We start from the raw sequence: 11,636 nt of genomic DNA, 5'->3' as shown, positions 1-11,636 counted from the left end.
CCTACTCATATTTTACGGAACAATGTTATACATTTAGATATTTAGGTAGAGAATGATGATGATGGTAGAGAATGCCTTAAGGCATTAAGTTCGCCATTTGTACTTTACGTTGTGCAATAAAGGTCAAATAAATAAATATTTATTTACTGGTAAGCCTGTGTGGTGACGGGTTAAGAATTTCACCATCCCCTTTCTTCCCGTGGGTGTCGTAGAAGGCGACTATGGGATATGGGTTAAATTGTGGCGTAGGCGAGAGGCTGGCAACCTGTCACTGCAATGTCACAGTTTCGTTTTCTTTCAACCCCTTATTTGCCAAGAGTGGCACTGAAGCTTTAGTAGTTTCATGTGTTCTGCCTACCCCTTTATGGGATACAGGCGTGATTGTATGTATGTATGTATGTTATTTACTGGTATAATGTAGAACTTTAGTTTTAAAATAATATTGTGTGTACTGTGTACAAATCATAATTTACTGAATAACACCTTTAACCAAAATAACCTAACCAAAAAATTAAAATTTTGAAAAACCCCCGTCCGCGACATAGTGGACCGATTTTCATAAAACATGGCTAAGAAGTCTAAGAACACTCCCGACTAACTCAGCTTTCAAACAAAAAAAATTTAATCGAAATCGGTTCATCCGTTCGGGAGTTACGATGCCACAGACAGACACACACACAGACAGACAGACACACACAGACAGACACGTCAAACTTATAACACCCCGTCGTTTTTGCGTCGGGGGTTAAAAAAAAAGGAGGCATGCAGCCAAAAGTACAGGGCGACGGAAGAAGACGACAATGTCACTACTACCACAGTATAATAAAGAGTATTATCATACAGTATGGCCACTCCCGCTCCCCGCTGAAAGTGCCGCCCACCCCCTCTCGGTTACCTCACAGTTACCGTCTGTCAAAAACGCAAACAGTCGACCTGTCATATGTCACTCATACAAGCATAGTACGCGTTCACCTACACGAGCTTACACTGTGTGCTAGGTACGCGCCTGTTTCATATATTTAATCGCCAGTGTCCGAGGTGTGCTACTACCGACAAAATACGCTGTGTTTTACAGTACAAAATATTGTCTAATAGTTAAGAGTAATAAATAGATATATAGAGATATACCGTCAACCAAATCTTGTCACTAGAAAAAGGCGGCAAATTTGAAAAATCGCGGGCTAGCAACACTAGTTTTGAAAATCGGTGGAAATTCGCGTGTCATTTGTATCTTATCTGTGGAAATCTCCACCCTACCAAAAAGAGAAATAACTAGCATATATCCGTCCCTTTTTAATACATTATCTAATTCGTAAGGAAGGAGCGAGCCCCTTGAAAAAAAAAATAACTGTGGCTGTTCGACGTACATTGCTGGTTTTTGTTCGTTTCATAGGGATACCATACTTTAGTTTGATATACATTGCTACTGCCAAAATTTGGTTGTATTATTGATTTCCTTACACGTGTACGTATTTATATCGTTTACCTGTCTAACTATTAGATAGTTGGAAATTGGAATCAAAACGGAGACACGGCACGTAGCGGCGGCGGAAAGTGGGAAAGTTTTGAACATGCTCGAACAAGTGCGGGCAGGTAATACATGTTTGAGGTTTTCCCTGAAGGTAACTACTTCACCACAGTGACATTGACACTTGACACTGAAAATAGGCTAGTTTCCTCTACTTGGCCCCGGGGGGGGGGGGTCACGTGGTCTATTTTTATGGCTAACCTAGGCTCCACGGGGGGGGGGGGGGGGGGGGGGGGGGGAGTCATGACTTGCGTATTTTTTACATACGAATGCACTTGTATGCATCTGACAATTGCCGGATTTTGCACCGTCCACATCTCCTTGGAATGCCTCGTAGGCGAAACATGCGTCGAGATTTGTATTTTTGCTTTTTTATCCTCAATAAAATGATTTGAGCATTTCTTTTTTTTTTGCCACTTTTATGAAGTGTGATATTTTTGAAAAAAAAAATTGCTATTTCTACTCAGAATTACTAGCTTTTTCAATCGTAGTGGTTAAAAAAATTGTCCCATACAATTTTTTTCTTATTTTGTTACCATTTTCCGTACATGTTGTTTGGGGTAACAACAGAGTAACAAAAATGTATGGAAATTCTGGGACACTTTTTGTCTCCCAGTGAGATTGAAAGTAGGTACTCGTGATTCTGAGTATAATTGACCTAAAATTATGTGAAGCTACACAACAATCAAATTTTTCAATTCAACAATCAAAGCTACAATCAAATTTTTTTTATTGACAAAAAAAAGAAATGCTCGTTTAATTATCTTTGCCAATAAAATAACTAAAAACCTTTTCAGTTTTCTCCTGTAACTATTCTACTATACTGGCTGAATGACAGTCTAAATAAACAAAAATAAAGTTGTCAGTTCTCGCGGATATCTTCTAACCAAATCAGACTCTCTTTTTTGTTATAGTAAAAATATAATAATTCAATTTATTAATTGATTGGATCTCTGTAAACATGGTTCATAAAATCTAAAATATTGTGTTAGTGTTGAAAATACTAGAACATGTTAAAATTTCGTTTTATCTGTGATGCGAAGAAGTGAGTGGTAGTGAGTGAATGAGTCTTCCATACAAATACCTGTTTCTTCAGTGAGATATTAAAGCTGAGAATATATGTGTGATCTATTATCTTGTTACGAGTTCGCATTAAAATACGAGAGACAGAATTCATTATCAAAGTCAGGAGAAGTTGAGCGGGATGTTACCAGCTTGTTACCAGACAGACGGTAAGAAAGTGTTTTAATTGGCTTATATTTAGCTCTTATTTACACGGCGTGCAAACTCACATGCGAATTAATAGACGGTCAAACAAATCTACTAATAACCTAACCACAAAGTTAAAATTTTGAAAAAAAAAACCCCGACCGCGACATAGTGGCGCGATTTTCATGAAACATGGCTAAGAACACTCCCAATTAACTCGGCTTTCAAACAAAAAAGAAACTAAATCTAAATCGGTTCATCCGTTCGGGAGTTACGATGCCACAGACAGACACACGCACAGACAGACAGACAGAGATAAAACATACAAACAGACAGACAGTCACGTCAAACGTAAAGGTTTAAAAATGAGCGAAATTAAAATTTTCTACGGAAATAAACCCTAAATTTTCAAACAATTTTTAAGTGTTATGGCTCGTCGATAATTCCCCCAATCAATTGTCCGTCTTTGTTACATTTTGAACTGTTCAGGTTATAGTAACATTTCAGAACGCCTATCAAATACGGTAATGTATTTGTTTCTTGCAACGTGTGAATAGACTCCTAGATATGTTCTACGAAGATGTTAGATCAGAGTACGTATCCGAATGGCACAAACGCTCACGAAATGCTTAAGAAACGAAACGCTCGTAGATATCTATCTCTATCGCTCTTGCGTATTGACGCGACAGAGCCAGACCACCCTTCGCGGCGTTTCGTTTTCGTTTCGCGTCGCAGAAACGCAATTCGGCTACGGCATCTGCTATATCGTGATACGAGAGAGTAATTTTTTCGTTTCCTGAGTCGCACGTCCGCGAAGCTCCTTTTCTGGACAGTTTGCAATTTGGATATTTTTGGTTTTGTTCTTAGGAGTGAAATAATGTGATGTGACAGATAGACAGACAGATGGACAGAGTCGCACCATAAGGGTTCCTTTTGTTCCTTCTTGGTACGAAACCCTAAAAAGAAAATAACCATATAATTAATTAATTACATATGGGTATTATGAAAATGTATTATAATTTATCTTACGTTCGTTGTTATACTACGGCGTTGGTCGGACTTTGACCGGTCGTTCCGTACAAAATCAACAATGTGACTGCGAAACACGTCAAATAGCTAAAACGTATTCGAAATAACTCGCCCAATTCGCAGTTTGGTTAAGTAAGCTTACATCTAAGTCACAAACTACGAAGATAATCTAAGTATAGGTTCAAAGTATATGAAGGAATGAATGAATGAATGAATGAATGAATGAATGAATGAATGAATGAATGAATGAATGAATGAATGAATGAATGAATGAATGAATGAATGAATGAATGAATGAATTACTTTATTGCGATAAACATGGTGTACATACATTATTATTATTAAGTAACAATACATGTTTAGCCACAAATGGCATGCAAAATTATATCTTAAACCTACAGTAAAATTAAAATTAAATAAATAAATATTAGGCCATTTTTATAAATAGAAAATGTCGACAAAAGGCATGCAAAACTCCTAGTCAGTCATAACGTTCAAACGTATAACGTATAAGTTCAAACTTGTTTAGATTTAATGATCTAGTAAAGAAAAATATGAAAATGTAAGTTTTGAATACTTCACAGTTTATAACATACATACAATCACACCTGTATCCCATAAAGGGGTAGGCAGAGCACATGAACTACTCAAGTTTCAGTGCCACTCTTGGCAAAAAGGGGTTGAAAGAAAACAAAAATTGTGAGATTGCAGTGACAGGTTGCCAGCCTCTCGCCTACGCCACAATTTAACCCGTATCCCACAGTCGTCTTCTACACACATCTTGTTCTTCTTCACAGTTTGTTTGTTAGAATTATATTAACCGGGGTATACACCGTGATTAGTTGATTAGGTACCTTTTTGATTTTTGTCGATTTCCCGATATTTCGAGGCAGTTACATGCATCATTCAGTTTTCCGTGATCATGATGCACGTTGAAATATAGGGAGCTCGACAAAATCTAATAAAAAAAGATAATCACGGTCTATATCCCGGTCAATATAAGTCTAATGAAAATAACCGTGAATCATTCAAAACTCTTAAAATCTAATAATTTAGTCAATATAAGCCTAAAAATATATTGATTTTAAGTAATACCTTCTTATAAAAGATATAAAATAACTACCTTTAGGGGCGAATAAATATTATAACTTTTTTTTTCCTTTATAGTCTTCTCATAAACTATTTTTGTTCAAACATAAGCCGCTTTTGTACGGCGGAGATCACCATAATGCAAATACACAAACTGAACTTACACGGTACATACTAAGCTGACAGCCCATTTTGTCATAATTTCATTGAAGTTTGACGTATACGGGAATAACATTTTGCACAAACTTAGTTATAAGTCTAATAAGGTGTTCGTATCTACTCGTACCTATATGTATATTTTGAATTTGAACCAGAAACAGACCAAATTGTGTCGCAAACTGGCGCCAACAAGAAGTCGGTATGACATGTCTGTGCCGACAGCACAGTTCGACAGTTGGACTTGTCGACTGGTGGGGGCTGGCCGGAGAATTTTGATAGCGAAATTGATAATTTATATTAGGTATATAAAAATTCCTGCCAATAGCTGCCGCAACACTCACTTTTAAGTTCAAAATATAACTTATACTACAACGCCGAAAATGGATGTGTTTGGGAACCAACCCGAGTAACTAAAATTATGAAGATCTAACCTTCTTGATTATGTTACGTGAATTAATACTGTAAAATATGTTTTTTTTATACTACGTCGTTGGCAAACAAGCATACGGTCCGCCTGATGGAAAACGGTCACTGTAACATATTGACGCCTGCAACTTAAGGATTGTCACATGCGCGTTGCCAACCCATTAGAAACTTGTACACTCCTTTTTGCTGTGTTAAGTAGGTACACGCAGAAAGGAGTGCACAAGCTCTAAAGAGGGTTCGGGATGCCGACGACTCAAAGGACAATAGACGGAACAAATTAGTTCCGTAGATCTATCCGTCACCAGCACACCGCACCCTCGTTGAGCTCTGGCAGCCTTACTCACCGGCAGGAACACAACACTATGAGCAGGGTCTAGTGCTATTTGGCTGCAGTCTTCTGTAAGTCGTAGGTACTTCCCCAGTTGGGCTCTGCTCCAGATTAAGATGATGATTTACATTTAGAATACCACGTCCAAACAGTTTTTGTATCGTTAGTTAGGTACTTGAATACAGACATCACACAGAATTCTATTATATTCTATTGTTTTATGTGTCGTTGGCGTACGTGCCGCCACTAAACTTAGATGTAGTCAGGTCCTCATAGAAAACCAGCGCTGCGGGTTGCCGTGGCATCATGCTGACTGAGGGTCCTATTTAGCGTCCATTGTATGTTTTGTTTGCATGCCTTCTTTTTGTGTGTACTAGAGGTATGTTGTGACGTTAAATAAATGAATTCTATTCTATTCTATTCTATTGCAAACTGTTTCATAAAGAACTCGGTATGATATTGTCGGTGCCGAAAGCACAGTTCGACTTGTCGACTGTTGGGGGTGGCCAGAGAATTTCGATAGCGATTACTTTTTTTTATTGAAGTCTCACTGATGCCACTGATTTGCCGACAGTCATACAGTTTGGCGAAAATATTGTACGGAGCATAATACTGTGTAACCTTTCTGAGTAATAAAAAAAAATGCAAAATTTCTTTTCCCACTAATATATATGGCTAGAATGCGTCCAATGGCCTACTTCACAATATTGAAAATTGTTTCACGACAGTGACACTTTGCCATTCATTCGCCTGTTCAACAAGGAAATATTGACGCCGAGTAACAATGTTACTTATCATTATCAACCAAGAAGTAGGCGCAGAATTGTCAGTGTCAAGTGTCAATGTCACTGTGGTCACACCTCGGACACTGGCGATCAAATATATTGAAAGAGGCGCGTTCCTAGCACACAGTCTAAGCTCGTGTAGGTGAACGCATAATATGCTTGTAAGAGTAAAATATGACAGGTCGACTGTGCGTGTTTTTGACAGGCGGTAACTGTGAGGTAACCGAGAGGGGGTGGGCGGCACTTTCAGCGGGGAGCGGGAGTGGCCATACTGTACGATAGTACTCTTTATTATACTGTGCTGTGGTGAAACATCCCACAGGACGTCCCATTTCCTCAATGTCGGTCATATTTCAAATCATATTTCTATACCGGCCTGCCTTTTTCCTGGCCTGCACCAAATATGGTGTTCCGTTACGTAGGTATAGTTTTGTTACCATTTTGACCCACCGTTTCAGTTGCACCACCATCACACCTCGGACACTCGCGATCAAATATATGAAAGAGGCGCGTTCCTAGCACACATTCTAAGCTCGTGTAGGTGAACGCGGACCATGCTCATATGAGTGAGATATGACAGGTCGACTGTACGCGTTTTTGACAGGCGGTAACTGTGAGGTAACCGAGAGCGGGAGTGGCTATGCTGTACGATAATACTCTTTATTACTGTGGTTGCATGCAGCAGACAGGTTTAATTAATAAAAATAAAATAAAATCCTTCGACTAAGACATTCATATTAAGAAACTTGTATACCTAACACTTTCAAATTTCACAGTCATCCACTGACTTCTTAAGAATCTCAAGTACCTACAGTCAACCAATTGGAACCACTGTAGAACTATGTCATAGTGACGTTATAAATCAGATTGTAAGAAATCTCTTACTGCTTGTCATTTTGACATGGTTGTAGAGTGGCCTAGGGTTCCAATTGGTTGACTGTACAAGATATTATGTAATTAATCTTAAATCTGAGATATTAAGTTCCCAGCCTATATAGAAAGTTTTCAAACTTATCTCTACAGCAAATAATCCAGTAACTGACTAAATAAAGGATTTAGGTTAATTATATTCACCCTAAGTTCGGTAAGCGAGCGGCGCTGATCGGGCCAATGTTTCGCCGTTATATTAATGAGTCTATCGGGATTGAGGAAATGACGTCTTTTCGGTTATAGGCTCAACGCGAAAGTTTTACAAAAGTAAGGATAAGACAATTTCATATGTATGAACTTACTAAACGCGGTCGCATAGATTGCAAGCTTGGCTCACATTCGTACACAGACAGCGATGCTACCGACAATGCTGCGCTGCCACCGTTTTTGGTGCCCGTGTGCCATGTCCTTTACAAACGAATATATAAGTCAATGCTCATCGCTACGTTAAACCGGTGATAACGCCCTTGCTTGAAATCTGTCTCATTTATCACCATTGAATGCCTATGTACAGTCGAGCCTCGTACACTGGCGATCAAATATATGAAAGTGGCGCGTAACTAGCACGCAGTCTAAGCTCGTGTAGGTGAACGCGTACTATGCTTGTACATACATACATACATACATACATACAATCACGCCTGTTTCCCAGAGGGGTAGGCAGAGATCACGGATTTCCATTTACTACGATCCTGACAAACCACTTTCGCTTCACACACTTTCATAACATTTCTCATACACGCTCGTCGGTTTCGAGTACTTCTGACCTGGCCTCTTTGCAATATTTCCCCGATTTGATCAAGAAAAGTTCGCCTAGGCCTTCCACTACCAACTGACCCTTCCACTCCTTTTTCATATACTTTCTTCGTTAATCTCCTCTCATCCATCCTCTCTACATGCCCAAACCACCTTAACATACCCATCTCAATCTTTGTCACCACATCTACATCCACTCCACACTTCTCTCTTATCACGCTATTTCTGATCCTATCACTCAACTTTACACCAGCCATGCTTCTTAACGCTCTCATTTCTACGGCATTCACTTGACTTTGAAGTCTTTTCTCCCACACCCAACTTTCACTACCATACATAAGTGTAGGCACCAAAACTCCTCTATGCACCGCCAGATGTGCTTTTTGCGACACTTTCTGGCTGCCCATAAAAGCGTTTAGTGCTCCATTCACTCTATTCCCAGCATTCACTCTCCTTTCAATATCTTTTCCATGTTTACCGTCCCTTGTAAACAACGTTCCCAAATACACAAACTCTTTCACTTGTTCCAAACTTTCATTATCGATCTCAATTTCGCAATCTGTCATAATCTCATCTCTTTCAAATACCATTACTTTCGTCTTACTGACATTCATTCTCATTCCTTTCCTACTACTATGCTTGTATGAGTGAAATATGACAGGTCGACTGTTCGCGTTTTTGACAGGCGGTAACTGTGAGGAAACCGAGAGGGGGTGGGCTGCACTTCCAGCGGGGAGCGGGAGTGGCCATACTGTACGATAGTACTTTTTATTATACTGTGGTACAGTCACCTATAACAAATATTATGTTATTTGTAGGTCATACATTCGAAATAACAGTGTCCGTGGCTTCGTTGTGTAACATAAATTGTAACTGAAAAAATGACTGTTCAGAATCTATATATATTGGAAATTATGAAAGTAGTTCGTAAAAATCTTGATTAATTTAGAATGCGTGGCCGTAACTACCGAAATGGAAGTAATCTTCTCCCTAACAGACACATACTTAAAAAGTCCGAACAATGTGTGTGGTACATTGGTCCGAGATTATATAATCGTTTGAACGGATGAACCGATTTCGATTTAGTTTTTTTTGTTTGAAAGCTAAGTTAGTCGGGAGCGTTCTTAGCTATGTTTTATGAAAATCGGTCCACTGTTTCGCGGTCGGGGGTTTTTTCAAAATTTTAATTTTGTGGTTATAATTCAATTATCGCTAGTGATATGAGCCCGCTAGCCCCAAACTAGAGCAGTGAAGCGAACCACCTATGGACGTAATAACAACCACAGATATTAGTGGCCAGTGTAAACAAGTATTGTCTCTGCTCATAGTTTAAGTTAAACAAAACACAAGTTTTGTTTCATTTCTTTCATAAAGAGACAAGAGATTTTTAAGAGAATAACCACAAAATTAAAATTTTGAAAAAGCCTCGACCGCTTGTAATGGACCGATTTTCATGAAACATGACTAAAAAACTCCCGACTAACTCAGCTTTCAGACAAAAAAAACTAAATCTAAATCGGTTCATCCTTTCGGGAGCCACGATGCCACAGACAGACAGATACGTCAAACTTATAACACGCCGTCGTTTTTGCGTCGGGGGTTAAAAAAAATCGGGAAGAAAAGAATGTTAAGAATTATACAGAAAATAGAGTTTAATCTGAAGATATATTTTGTAGTGCGCCCCCAGTGGTGACGGGTTAAGAATTTCACCACCCCCTTTCTTCCCGTGGGTGCCGTAGAAGTTGACTGTGGGATATGGGTTCCATTGTCGTTGCGCTGGCAACTTGTCACAGCAATTCGCATTTCGTTTTATTTCAACCAATTCATTGCCAAGAGTGGCATTGAATCTTGAGCAGTTTCGTGTGCTCTGCCTACCCCTTTAGAAATACAGGCGTGAGTTTATGAATGTGACGAAGATATATCGCATAAGCTTCTAGATCGTCAACATTTCCTCTCAAACTAAAGTAGTTCCAATACTCCCTAAGATTAAGAGCTATAATAAATTTTACAGCTCATATCCTTCGCTCGGGCCACGTTAACTTTTCATCGCAGTTTATCGACTAGATAAACGATAAAGCAGCCTAAACTACTGTTGAAAGTATATGTGCTGTTCAAGCGGAAAAGGTACCGTTGAAATGTTGTGTCGATTTGACATTTATCTCAATTCGTGCCTCTTGCACATAAGGTCAGGTAAGGTATTTTTCCCCTCACTAGCTCGGAAACACGTGTTTTGTCCTTTAATAGCAGCGGGTAAAAACGCATCTTATCCACTAGTGGGTAAAGTAATTTGACTTTGAATAAAGTCAAATTAACTGCCTTAAAATTGATAAAAGTAGGTGAATCTAGTAATAAAGATGATTTACCACCTGTGGAACTACTGGAAGCAGTGATAAACGCATTTTTAACCCCCGACGAAAAAACGACGGGGTGTTATAAGTTTGACGTGTCTGTCTGTCTGTCTGTCTGTCCGTCTGTCTGTCTGTCTGTCTGTTTGTCTGTCTGTGTGTGTGTCTGTCTGTGGCATCGTAGCTCCTGAATGGATGAACCGATTTCGATTTAGTTTTTTTTATTTGAAAGCTGTATTAGTCGGGAGTGTTCTTAGCCATGTTTTTTGCGCTGTAGTTTCCTCGCTATAGTGAGGGGAAAAGTTTTGTGTTACACTCGGGCGCAAATGTATTTTACTTCTCGTGTGTTAAAAAAACTCGCAAGTTCAGGATTCTATTCACGAACCACTCGCTTCGCTCGTGGTTCAACTATAGAATCCTTTCACTTGCTCGTTTTTCAATTTCACACTCGGCGTTAAAATACAACTTTGCCCCCTTGTATAACAAATAACTAAAAAATGAAATTCAATCAGCGCCAAGTATTTTTAACCCCCGACGTCTGTCTGTCTGTGTGTGTGTCTGTCTGTGGCATCGTAGCTCCCGAACGGATGAACCGATTTAGATTTAGTTTTTTTTGTCTGAAAGCTGAGTTAGTCGGGAGTGTTCTTATTATAATATTATATACACCGACCGGTCTGGCGCAGTCGGTAGTGACCCTGCCTGCTACGCCGCGGTCCCGGGTCGAATCCCGGTAAGGGCATTTATTTGTGTGATGAGCACAGATATTTTTTCCTGAGTCATGGATGTTTTCTATGTACATAAGTATTTGTATATTATATATATCGTTGTCTGAGTACCCACAACACAAGCCTTCTTGAGCTTACCGTGGGATTCAGTCAATCTGTGTTTAAATTTCCTATAATATTTATTATTTATTTATTTATATACATAAGTACATAAAATCGCGCCTGTCTGTGTCATATAAGGACGTAGGCAGAGCACATAAAACTACTCAAGTTTCAGTGTCACTCTCGGCAAATAAGGGGTTCAAAGAAACGAAATTTTGACATTGC

This window comes from Leguminivora glycinivorella, chromosome 23, assembly GCF_023078275.1.
Source record: "Leguminivora glycinivorella isolate SPB_JAAS2020 chromosome 23, LegGlyc_1.1, whole genome shotgun sequence".
NCBI lineage: Eukaryota > Metazoa > Arthropoda > Insecta > Lepidoptera > Tortricidae > Leguminivora > Leguminivora glycinivorella.
Note: the sequence above shows the minus strand (reverse complement) of the source record.